We start from the raw sequence: 12,439 nt of genomic DNA, 5'->3' as shown, positions 1-12,439 counted from the left end.
GTAGGATCGCTTCTTTTGACTGCCCTATTGGAGCCAACAAGGCCTTTTGCTCGCCCAGGTCAATGGATTTGGCAGCCACATGAATCTGCTCAGGGTCGCACTTTAACAATGTTTCGAAATCTGGATCCGGGATCCAAGTGCGATCCCGGACAGGAAACTCCGTTTTTAGAAGACCAACGTTGCTAGGCGCCCACCTTTTCTCAACATTTTAGAGAGATCTTTTGTTTAATCTGGAGAACACCCTGAAAAAAACCCAAAAGCAAAAGCCAGCTGGTTTTGCAAAGTGTAGCGATCTAAAGCCCGGAGCATTTGGGGAGATTGATCAGGTGTGGAACTGGAAAATGCTGCCTATTCCTGCTGGAAGCGCAATCCTGAGGTCCCCCTTCCCTTCCGTTCACGACTCACTCCCCCCCCCCCCACAAATAAGGTCTGCGGGACTTTCCTAGGAAAAAGAGGCACAGGGCTGCGCTGGACCAATTCTCTCTTGGGCCTAGGCTGCCTAGAAGGCGTTCTTTGGAAAGAGCAGGACTGGGATCAGAGGAAGGGAGGGTTCAATTTTGCAAAACTGCCACCTTCACGCAAGGGAAGGGACAACAAGGACTCAACTCCTCTTCAACTGGCCCTGGTCTTGAGAGTGAAATGGATTAGATCAGGGGTTGGCAACCTTGGCTCTTTTATGACTCGTGGACTTCAACTCCCAGAATTCCTGAGCCAGCTCGGCTGGCTCAGGAATTCTGGGAGTTGAAGTCCACGAGTCATAAAAGAGCCAAGGTTGCCTACCCCTGGATTAGATGATAAAGATGGCGTGCGAGGGGTCCTTGGTGCTCTCTGAGCTCATCTTAACCTTGGGCTACAAATATTTTCCTTTAAAGATGGGCGCGGGAGGATCATCGCTGCCCCCAGGCCCAGGTAGAAGATCTCCCCTCCCACGTTCAATCCCAACAGTGAAGCGTCTCCATTGGGGTTAATGGTGCCACGTTCTGGCCCACCCTTATTAACTGACTCCTTGTTTGAATAAAGTCCGTAATCTTCCCCTCGACCGCGCCATTAAAACCAGGTTGCCTTTTTTCAATTAAGAGCTGCTTCGCACCCTCCCGACCGTCCATTGTCCTAAGGATAATACATGATATTTCCACTGTTCTTTCTCTGCCTCCTCCGCGTTCCCCCCCACCCCCTTCAACCTCCAGGCCAAAATAATGGGCAATCCCTACGTTTTCATTAGACCTGATTAGGGGGAAAGTCCAAGAGGGAGGGAGGGAGGGAAGGGAGGGTTGTCTGAACTAAATGCCCAGTCCTTGTTGGGTATTATTAAAGCAGGACGCTTTTAAATAAATTGGAATTTCATACAATAAGCCCGGGGAGCAGTCGATGGTGTCCACAGCCGCTTCTTTCAGATTAAAGCGGAACATTATATATATATCACAGAACTTGCTTTTTTTTAGTCCCTTGATTGGAACCGAGGCTGGGGCTGGGGCGGGGGTGGACAAGGGCGGACGATTATTTTGTTCATTTGTTTATTCGGTTTACACCCGGCCTTCCTGCGCTCCAACTTTCCTCCACACTGAGCGGTGGCTCTCCAATAAAACTTCGGCTGCCGTCGTGGTGGCTTGTTTTCTTTCCATTCCCCCCCCCACCCTCCCAGCTCGGTTTGGTTTGCATACATTCAATGCCAGGGAGGTGAAGCTCTTGAAATGGCCTCTTTCTCTCTTGGGTTAACGCTCCGCTTTTGGAGAACAAGTCAGCCGATTTGGTCAGGCAGAAGAAGCAGCGCACAACTTCGAAAGGTCGAGCCGCCCGCTCCGAGTTTCTTATAATTATTTTGGTTGGGGTTTTTTTTGTTTTTTTTTGGGACGAGGAGGTTTTTATTATGATTGTCGTCCAGCCAAAACCAGGTTGTCAGATTTGAAAAAGTTTTCCCACCCAATACTATACCTTTATAGCACAATTAAGGAGGTTTGTCTTTCCATGATTTTGTAACATTTAACCCTCTGTTCTGTTAGGGGAGGGAAGGCCGAATCCCGCCACCACCTCCGATTCAAGATTTTATTCTTGGTGTAAAATGTAAAGAACTATATAAAAAAGCTCACACAAAACCCTTCCCCCCCTCCTTCCTTTCCCTTTCCTCTATGGAAGAACACATTGGGGGAAAATGGAATTAGTCCCCACCTCCCCATTCCTACATGTAGCTGTTGTTGTTTTTTTAAAGCAACATTAATTTCCTTTTACGAGTCAAATATTTTGAAAATCAGATAATACCTTTGATTAGGACAGAATGAGAGAGAGAGGAATAATTTGTGAAGGTATAAGTTGGAAATGTAAAAAAACAAACAAAACTACCAAAAAAAACCCATCCTGAAAGAGCACTTTCCGAAGAAAATGGGAAGGTCTACTTATGTTTTGTGCATCTCTATTTGTTATCTTTTACACCCTTTTGTCACTTTTTACACCTCAGTCTGCTTTTCTCTCTCTCTCTCTCTCTTGGAAAGTGGTATTTTTGCGTGTGTGTTGAAGTAAATGCACCCCTCTGATCCGTTAGAAGCTTTTAAAAAACAACACATAGACAAACACCCTTTCTTCTGATTAAAACCTTATCCCATCTCGCCCTGGATTATATGATATCGATTCTCCAAATAATTGATGGGGCCTAATTAAAAATCTGAAGAAAGGAGGAGGGCAAGTTCTTGGATAGACCTTTCTCGCAAAACGATTTTCCCCCCTTAAGCAGGAAAATAAAACTTGGGGAAAGTAGCAAACGAAAATATTAGAGAAGATTTCAAACCCCTTCACTGGTAGCCTTGGTGTCTTTCTTATCGCTTTTCCTTAATCGACTTGGCTACTTTCCCCTTTCTTCCTCTACCTTTTCTTGGTTGGCTACGAAGTTTTAGCGACCCCCGGAAAATCCCAGGACCGCGAGGGTCATTTTATTCCCCGCTTTTGGTTCTTCTGAAGGGTTTAGCTGTGTCAAACGAGGGACGGGGGGCTGGGGAAGAGTGGGCAGAGGAAGGGGGTTATGCCCCATCCAAGTGAAAACTCCCCAGTCCATAGTTGCCTAGCAATTTCATTAGGGCCGACTAAAAAGGTCACAAAATAGTGTGCGAGTTTTCAAACGCTCCAGAAGCCCCTTTTCAAGTTCGTGCTTAAAAGAAAGGCGCGGGTCAAAACGACGCCAAAATTGAAACCAAATGTTGTGGACCACGAGAAGCCCAGCCGACGTGGTCTTCTCTGGAAGTGAGGGACTAAAAACCATTCAAGGGGGGGGGCAGGGGGGCGGTATTTAGACACCTTATAGAAAGAGTCTAGTTGGACGGACAAAGGGTCGGGTTCAGGTGTCTTGCCGCGAGACTTGTCGGAGGCAGGAACTTCAAAGGGGGCTGAAGAAGAATCCCGGAGCTGGAGAACTCGTTTCTTTCCTCGGCAGTAAGGCTCGGCTCCTGATTTTGGGATCCAGGCTTCGACTCTTTTTTTTTTTTTAATGGTGCAGCTGGGGTGGGGAAGGTGGTCTCTTTCTGCTCCCTTGAAAATCCAGCTTGAAATCAGAGCCGTAAGCCTGGGCAGGGAGGGAGGGGACTTGTGGATCGGAAGCCTGGCGTGGCAGACCTTCTCCTTGCGCCCCTCACCGGGTTTTGCACACTGTCTCCCACGGGGCCTTGAATGTCCAAGGTGTGCGCGGCTGCCAGGGGCAACCATCTCTGCGCGCAGCCCACCTTTTCCGCGCCGTTCCGAAGGAAGGAAGAACGAGGGCGAAGCCCGGACCACTTTTGTGTTAAAGGGAGATGCTGGAGTGCAGAAGAGTTGGGGCTTGGTAACCGAAGTAAAGACTCTCTCCACCATTGATACACGCGCGGTGCATTCCACCAAGGTTAGAAGAACGCTAAGAGATCATATTAGGAGCTGGGGAGGGAGGGGAAGAACGTGGTGGGGGACAATCGTTTGGGATGCGTCCCCATCCCGCCCCCGCCCCGCTCCCCAAATCTCCGGATGGGTCACAGCTAGGAAACCCACGCAAGTCCAAGCGCGCTCTCGGCCAGGCTGCCTTGGATAGGTGCTGGGGTGGGGGAGGCAGATTGGTTGTCCCCCCCCCAACTTTCCTCCAGGCCCTTGTTAGCCTTTCCAAAGAAAGAAAGGAAGGTCTGCACCTCAACTTCAAGGAAGGTGGAAGCAACTTCTCATTGCCAACTCTCCTGAGGAGCTGCTTACTACACACCTCCCCACACCCACCCCATTGGTTTGCTATAGTATCTCTTGACCTTTCCTAATCCCTAATTTACGGTTTTGGGGTTAGAAAGCAAGCGTAGAAAGAGCCCAAGTTTGCCGCCCGCTCTGGCTGAGAGGGAGAAATCGTTGCTCAGCTTCAAAGAAAGTTAAGCCGTTTGGCTGCGCAAAGTTCCCGGAGTCGGTAGGAAGGACGGGTGGCAAGTCCCCCCGTTCCGAAAAAGGGGAGCACGGAAAACTGTTGCAAACGTGCTCCGGAGAGGAGTGAGGGCTAGCGGAGAAGACGTGCGTATTTCGCTGGCATCCCTATTTTCTGGAAAAAAAGGTCCCCACTCCCCCGTCCCACTTCCAGTTGATCGCAGACTCGGAGAGCTTACAAAGTCGAGGAAACTCCCTCCCTCCCTCCCAAGGGGGGGGGGAACCCAAGGTAATTTGAAAGAGTGCGGAAAAGTACTAAGGTGGAGGGGGGGGACCGTGTCCGCAGGGAGAGCAAGAGGAAGGGTGAGTGGAGGGCAAGGTAGAAGAAAGAGAGAGGAGCCAGGGTCTCTTAAACAAGCTGGCGGGACGGAGAATGGCAAAGTCACTTACTTCACAGAAGGTGGGCGCGCTCTCCCGTCCCCAAAACAGCAGCGACGCCAAAGTTGGACCCTATTCCAGTTCCTTCAGATCCAAATTCGATTTCAGCTGGGACTGTAAAGAGTTTCCAAGTGGACCGGGGGGGGGATTAGAAACGCGCAGGGGCGGGGGAAGGGATCCGGGTGCATCCTTCCCCCACCCCCCACCCCCAAAAAATCACCCTGCCGATCCGCGAGAAATCTGCAACTTTCCCTTCCGCTGCAAAAATCCTGGTAGTGTGAATGGCCGTTCCTCAAAAAATAAAAATAAAAAAAAAATATCAAAGTTGGTTCCGATTCCTCTAGGATACACACCCACCGTTTTTTCCCCTCTCTCTTCTCCCCTTCCTCTTCCTTTCAAGTCCATTCTTTTTCTCCTTCCTTCCTTCTTTCTTTTCTTCCCGCCTCGTCCTTTTCCTTCCTTCCTTCCTTCCTTCCTTCTTTCTGCCCCCCCCCTCCTTTTTCCCCTGAAGAGCCCTACGGACGCCAATATGGCTAAGCTAACGGGGGGAAATTCTCTTTGATAGAGCCGTGTTCCCAGCGACTGGGTTTTAAAACCTAAATCTATATTCAAATCTGGCTGAAGGTGTGTTCTGGGATTTATGAAAGCCTCTTAAAGGGGTAAATTTACCAAACCCTGACAAAATCATCGCGATCTTGCTTTTCATTAGACATCTGGAGTGGATGGAGAATTTTAAAGAGGGACCTGTTGTTTATTTAAGGCGCACAAACTCCACAGTCGGTTCCTGGGCCCCCCGGCTTTATTTCTGGCCGCGGGATAAAGGCAAAAGGGAAGGAGGGTGGGAGAAAGGCGGCCTTGAGTGCTTATGGCTCCCATTCGCAGCCTCAGACCACGGCCACGCAAGAACGCCTCTGCAATTACAGCAGGACACGGGTGGCTTATGTAGACAGATGTGGGCATGTATATGTGTGCTTGTGTGTGTGTGCATAGACACACTATAAATATATACCCATATAAAATGTGTGTGTGTGTGTGTTCCCCAAAAGGTATTTATTTACAAGGCTATTCTATTAGTGATGCGAAGTGGCGTCCAGTTTCATTTAGTGCGCCTTCTCTCTCCCCCCCCCCCCATCCGCCCTCATCCTCGCTGTCTCTCGTCCCCTCCCTTTCACTTTCTCTCTCCCCAGATCTCCTCCCTGAAGTTTGCTTCCAGCCTGGCTGGCATTCCCAAGCCCCAGTTTGGTGCCAAGAGAAGGCTTCTCACTTCCAAGAAACAACTTGTAAGTAGCATCGGAGAACCCCGCGCACCAGAAAAGCGTGTCCAGGGCAAGACGCTCCGCGGAACTTTAATATACTTCGTTATATTATACTCGCAGTTACAGACACGTCAAACACAGGGAACGCCACAAGCAGCCCGGCCGTTTCCACCCTCTCCGCCCCCCTTTACTGTGGTCCTAACGAATCGTACTGGTTCTTCGGAGCTGAAAGCGGACTAGGAGAAGGGACTCCTTACCCAGAGCTGGCAGTGGGGTCGGGAGGAAGTGGTCCAAGCGGTCCAGGCCGAAAGGATTGGGCAAAAAGCGAATCACCCGCGCCCTTCTCTGCCCATCGCCCTCGGTTTCTTGACCAAAATCAAGGCAGGGATACCAGAGACTTTTGCCAGGGAACCCCCAGTAACAAGCGTTTCCTGCTCTCCCTGCCGCGAAAAAGTCTCCCGTCCCCTACTCGTGGCAGGGCAAAGTTTGAAGAGATGGGAAATGCCCGCAGAGAAAATAGACCATGCAAAAGCAAAGCAGCCAAGGAAGGAAGGAAGGAAGGAAGGAAGAAGGAAGGAAGGAAGGAAGGAAGGAAGGAAGGAAGGAAGGAAGGAAGGAAGGAAGGAAGGAAGGAAGGAACCACTAGGCAGTTTGCGAGAATTAGTTTATTGCGGTAGGAAAGTCGTTTGCTTGGGGCAGGGCCCAGCCAGGAATTAACACAAAGGGGCGCTTTTATAAATTGCTAGAACGCCGAAAGAGATGAATCAGAGGGGGATTCGTTCTGAAACGGAGCCATTCCCTCCCGGCCAGAGAAGTTCACACAACTCAGATCACCTCCTAGGGTTAACCTCGGTTTGCTTCTTGTGGCTTAGTGTGCTGGGTCACCCGGGCCTTTCTGGTTAATTTAGAAATATAACACGAACCCAAGAAATGGGTTAATTCAGTAAGGCTTAAGCGCATTGTGTGAATGCAGCAATTAACATTCGAGGTTCTGAATGAACTGGCTTCAGGCTTCGGGAGGGATACGTGTAAGCACAGTAACAAGCATATATTCGTCCTTCCCTCCGTGTTGAGGAAGAAGCGGAGGAGACCTCCGAATTTGATTTAAGTCGATTTCGTTTCTTCACGTTCCGTTTCCAGGACCTCGGTGCCCAGCGTCTCTATCTGCAACCCGCTTCGAGTCGTGGGAATGGCTCAGGGGGTTATCCGTCGAAATCCCTCCGGGTCTCGAGATGCCTGGTGACGCCGAGGCTTCTGGGCTCTCCCCGACGGGACGCGCCGACCCACCAAGGCAGGGAAGTTTCTGTAGTTTGTGGGAAGAGGAGACCCGTGTCTTTGGTCAACTTCTCCGGGAAGGGAGACGCGCCGGACTTAAGAGAGGACTGAGTATGACTGAGGTTGCTCCCGCTAGGATTTTCTTTGCTCGCTTTCAGCCCGGCCTTCCCGCGAGTTAGGCCAGCCATTCCCTCTCCGAAATACCCACAAACCCTCAACTGAGCCTCTTCCAAACCCAACGCGTGGCAGTCCTGGGGGCCAGCTCGGGGTGTGTGTGTGAAAGCGAGTGTGGTTATTTTAATCTCCCCAATGAAATGTGTCTTTATTAGCCGCCGTCGCCGATTGACTTTGGGGGGGGGACCGCGGTTGGGGGGCTGCAAGTTTAGGCAGGCCTGCGCAGAGCGAAGTCCGCCCGAGTCCAGAAGTTCTGGCTCCCAAGTCCCGAGGGGGCGAGGGCAAGGGAAGCTCCTCCCCCACTGACGCTCAGGACTTTCACCTCCCTCGTGGAAAGGCTCGCCCGCAAAGAAGAGGCGAGCCCTCCTCGCGCAGGTAGGCTACACACAGGCGCCCCCGCACTCGCCGCTTGGCTCGGGTCTCAGCCACGCTGGCCGCGCTCCCACCGCAGGCTCGCCCGGGCTGAGGTGGATCCGGGTGGCTCCTAGTTCAGCGGGTTGGGGGAAGCCGGCCGTTTCCTGGCGGTTTTCTTGGGGGTGGGGGGTGGGGGGGAGACCGCGTCTTATTCCACTGGGGTCGCGTCTGGGGAGCCCCGTGTAAGGCTTTAAGCAGGTTGTGAGAACCCTGCCAGGGAGCGCAACCGCGGACTGCCACAAGTCTATGGGAAATAGGCTGACTACCATCACCTCCCCCCCCACCCCGTCCTCTTATCCTGCCCATTTTGGCTGACTTTGCGGAGATTGGGAGTCTGCGGGTGGAAAGAGGGGAGGGGAATCTCCTTTACCCGCCAGAAAAACCGCAACGGCTCGGCTCTCCTTCCCTCTCGTGACTCTCGGGAGCCGAGTTATTTAAGAAGCTGTGGCCGACCGGAACGCCACGACCTCAAGTCTAACCACTTTCCCTTGGAAGAGGGAGTTTCTCGCCCCCCCCCCCGATTTCCCCCACCCCCCACGTCCTGATATTTATTTATATGATCAAGGTGCTAATTGCCCCCATCTCTCCTCTCCGCCCTTCAAGCGACCCTCCTTTTTCTCTGCCCCGCAGCAAACGGGGGGTAACCCGATCCTGGTTTGTCCACCCAGCGACTTGAGGGGCTTCCAGTCAGAAGCGCTCCGAAGGCTGGAGGGCTGGAATGGGGGTGGGTGGGAGGGGAGGGGAAGGGAAGGCAGGAGAGGGAAGGGAAGGGAAGGGAGGGGGGGAGCCTTTTCTCCTGCTATATTTTTATGTGCCCGCCTGTGTGTCTCTTTCTGAAGAAGAAGAAGAAGAAAAAAGTAGCTGTTATTTGTTGCCTGATTGTCCCCCCCCCCGGCGAAGCTGGGCCCCTGTTTTCCTTTCCCCCCGTTGTCTGTTTTTATTCTTTTCCCTCTGGCTTAGATGTGTCAATCATTCCCTGCTCGCCATTGGTTGGAGAGCCGCCGTCAAAAAAGTTGCCCGAGAGGCGCTTGTGCAGCAAACCCAGCCGGGAGAGCGAGCAAGCGAGGGAGCGAGAGAGAGCGAGAGAGAGAGAGAGAGAGAGAGAGAGAGAGATTGCCCGGCTGCCGCGCGTTCGCCACCATTCGGCCCCCGCCGCCCCCCCCTCCAGTCCCACCTCGCTCCAGCGCCTCCTGCCCCTCCGCTCGCCAGAGGGGAGGGGGGGCTTAGAGAGGGCGCTTGGTATATTTATTTTTTTTAACCATTATTCTCCTTTGCCTTACTGTTTTAAGAAGCAGGTCGCGGTTGGCCGGATTGCCCCCTTTTCCCTTCCTCCCACACCGTCGCATCCTCATCCTCATTTACCCCCGTCGCCACCTTCATCTTCATCGCCGGAAGGCGAGAGGGCAGCTGTCTGGGAGGAAGGGTCTTTTTTTTAACCCTCTTCCCTCTGGTTTCTTTTGTAGGAGAAAAAAAAAACACAACAACTCTGCTTTGGGAGCTTCCTCGGGATCCACTCGGCCAGGCGGTTTGGCCACCACCACGTTTTTCTTTTTTTTTTATTAACTCGCAGCTCTTCCAGAAGCTTTAAGGTAAGTGAGAGGATGGCGCGCACACCCTCCGCCGGCACACATCGCCCGCCAGCCAGCCGCGGTGGTAGAGTTGGCCTTTTATTTTTGCGTCCCTGGTTTTGGAAAATTAGGAGAGGGGGGGTGTTTGAAGGAAAGGCTGCTGCTTCTTTGTTTTGGACTACCCATACAAATCGTGTCCCCCCCCCACCCTCCACTCGCCCCCCCCCCTCTAGAGACTCTCGAAATCCCTTCGAAGTTCGGCTGAAACCGACGGGCCCCCTGTTTTCTAGCGAGCTGGGTGCGCGCCTGTGCCCGGAGCCTTTTCCAGGATCGCCGATTAGGTCGTTTTGTGGCGCAAAAAGTTGTTACTGGAGGTTGGAGGGGGAAAAAAGGCACCGATCTGAGAGGTCCTAAACTAAACGGTTTTTGTTTGTTTGTTTGTTTTGTTTTGTTTTGTTACCCTCTTTCTGGCCTGCTTGGCTCCTTCAGCATAATCGCTTTTCTATTGTCGGGGAGGGGGGAATCGTTCAATAGTGCAGAGTGAGGTGTTCGTCTCTTTGTGTGTGTGTGTGTGTGTGTGTGTGTGTGTGTGTGTGTTTGTGTGTGTGTGTTGGTGCGCGCTTGTGCGTTTCCCCTGCAGAATCCTCCTAGATTTGTTTTTTTAAAATTCGGCCCAATCCTGTCTTTTCTTTTGTCGGCTGCAAATTGGTCTGAATTCAGAGAGGTTTAGAGAGAAATGTCGCAATTTATCCGGAGCCCAACTGAACTGAACTGGGACTACTTCTGAGTAGAGAGAGAGAGATTTACAATTAGCTTATTTTAAAATGAGTGGCGAACAAAGATCCCTACGGAGGAAGGCGACGTTTAGCTGGGGGTGTGCAGCCAACAGAATCTCTCCCCACATATAATACACATACACACACGACTGTTGTTTTCTTTCCTTGTCTCCATGGAAGGGCAGGGGAGAGAGAAGGAAATTAAATCCACCTAGCTCATGAGTTATTGATAAATAGTTTATCTCCGACAGTCCGATCAATAGACTAAAAATCATTTGACATACACACAGCATTGGATTTTCAAGTGCTTGAAAGAGTTGTAGTGCCCAAAGGAAAACCTCGGCTCAACTGATGGAAAGGGGAAAAAAAAGGCTGAGTTTGAAGGGAGGGAGTCTGGCCAGGTGGGATCCTGTTGAAGAGATTTCTCCCCCAGCCCAGCCTTGATATTCTTGGACCAAGAGTATTACTAGACAACTTAGCAAATTTAGAGAAGGAAGGAAGGAAGGAAGGAAGGAAGGAAGGAAGGAAGGAAGGAAGGATCAGTCACTTTGTTCTGCAATGGAAAAAAGAAATCCAGCCCAGCTAAGAGAAGGTTGCTGGGTGCTTGGATTTTACTATGGCTCCTCCAGGCTGCAAACCAGCCAGAATGTAGACAACTCCAGAGATTTTGGAGTTTTGCACTGATCCCCCCCCCCCATTTCAAAAACCCTTCTTTGGAAGGCAGCCCTATCGGAAGCCAGAGGCCTTTACTTCCGAAGACCCCCCCCCTAACCAATCTCACCAATCTTGCATCTTTCTTGGTTTGTGGGTGCTTCTTTACACTCAAGCCACGCCGGCTTTGAAGACTCAAAGCAGTGAGAATTAGTTTAAAGGTTTCCAAAAAGTTCGCCCTGACACAACGCCTTGCAATGCCTGAGAAATGGCACTAACATTCTCAACGGGGGTTTGTTTGCTTTTCCTTCTCTTCTGTCAGGGTAGGGAGAGCACAACTACTCTTGTACAGTTGCGTGAGCCAAACAAGGTTTCGAAGGGGGGTGTTTGCAGCTTTGCATTTTCTCACGCAGGACGTGCTGGCTACTCTTGAATTCGTTTCAGTCTCTCTCTCTAGTATTTAACAGCCAGAACGGCGAGGGTTTAACAGATCTACATCTCTCCCTCAAAGACCAGCAATTGTAGGCAGGTCTAAATTGCAGTTTGCCCGGCGGATCTTGACACAACATTCGTAAAAAAAAGAGGGTAGGTGTTGCTAAACGGTTGTCGCGCGTCAAAATCTTCAGATATATCGTGGGCTGCGAGGGATTTGTGGGCACCTGGAAAGGAGAGAAATTTGCTGAGAAAGGAACTCAAATCTTCCTTGTTGCCTTTCCTCACTAGCCCCGCTTCCGTTCTCCCCTTTCCTTAACAGTATCTCCCATTAGAAATGAATTCGGGTTTTGCCCCCGCTCCCCTCCCGCAATTGTAACCGTGTTTACTTGGAAATCGCGCCGATTTGCTTGACATTCGTTGCAAAGCGTTGCAAATCTCTTCGGGATTTCAGTTTAGGATGGCGGTCAAACCCTTCTGCCACCTCGTTTCGTGGCCCTGCCGTTCACCCGCTGGTATTTCCAACCAAGATCCTAAAGGCTTTTGAGCAGACCTGATGCTAATCCTGTGAACTTAGAAGTAATAAAAAAAAAGGGCTGCTTCCCCGTCGGAAGGCTTGCGGCTTTATTTCTCCAGGGGACCCAAATTAACCGGCCAGCTTCAGGAAAGGCTACTAAAACTTTCATCCCGATCCATTTGTTCCCCAGCAAACTGCCCCGATTCCCGCGGGATGCTCGGGAGTCAGGCCTGTGGCTGATTCCGCCAGGCTGATATCAGGGCGGAGGGCTTGGCGGGCTTGGATTTGGTTTGGGGGAAACGAGGCAAGGAGAACCCAAACCTTAGCCTTGCCTAGAAAAAACTTCCTAGCGAGTTGGGGCAGGATCGCGCTCGGCACGGCCCAAGCCGGAGCGACTCCTCTTGGGCCCAAAGGCGAATTAGGCTTTGCGCCCCGAGAGATTTGCTGGAGCTCCCGTCCCACTGGGGAAGGCCTGCCCCGCCGTCCTAGCTGTCCCCGCCCGCCACCCACCCACCCAAAAACGGCCGGGGACGAAGGCCTGGAGGCCGAAGGAGGCGCGTCGGCTTGGCCGTTGCTTTGGGAAACGGC

Source organism: Protobothrops mucrosquamatus, unplaced genomic scaffold, assembly GCF_001527695.2.
Source record: "Protobothrops mucrosquamatus isolate PMUCROS unplaced genomic scaffold, P.Mucros_1.0 scaffold_307, whole genome shotgun sequence".
Lineage (NCBI taxonomy): Eukaryota > Metazoa > Chordata > Lepidosauria > Squamata > Viperidae > Protobothrops > Protobothrops mucrosquamatus.
The sequence above is the reverse complement of the archived record's forward strand: the minus strand, read 5'-3'. Positions refer to the sequence as shown.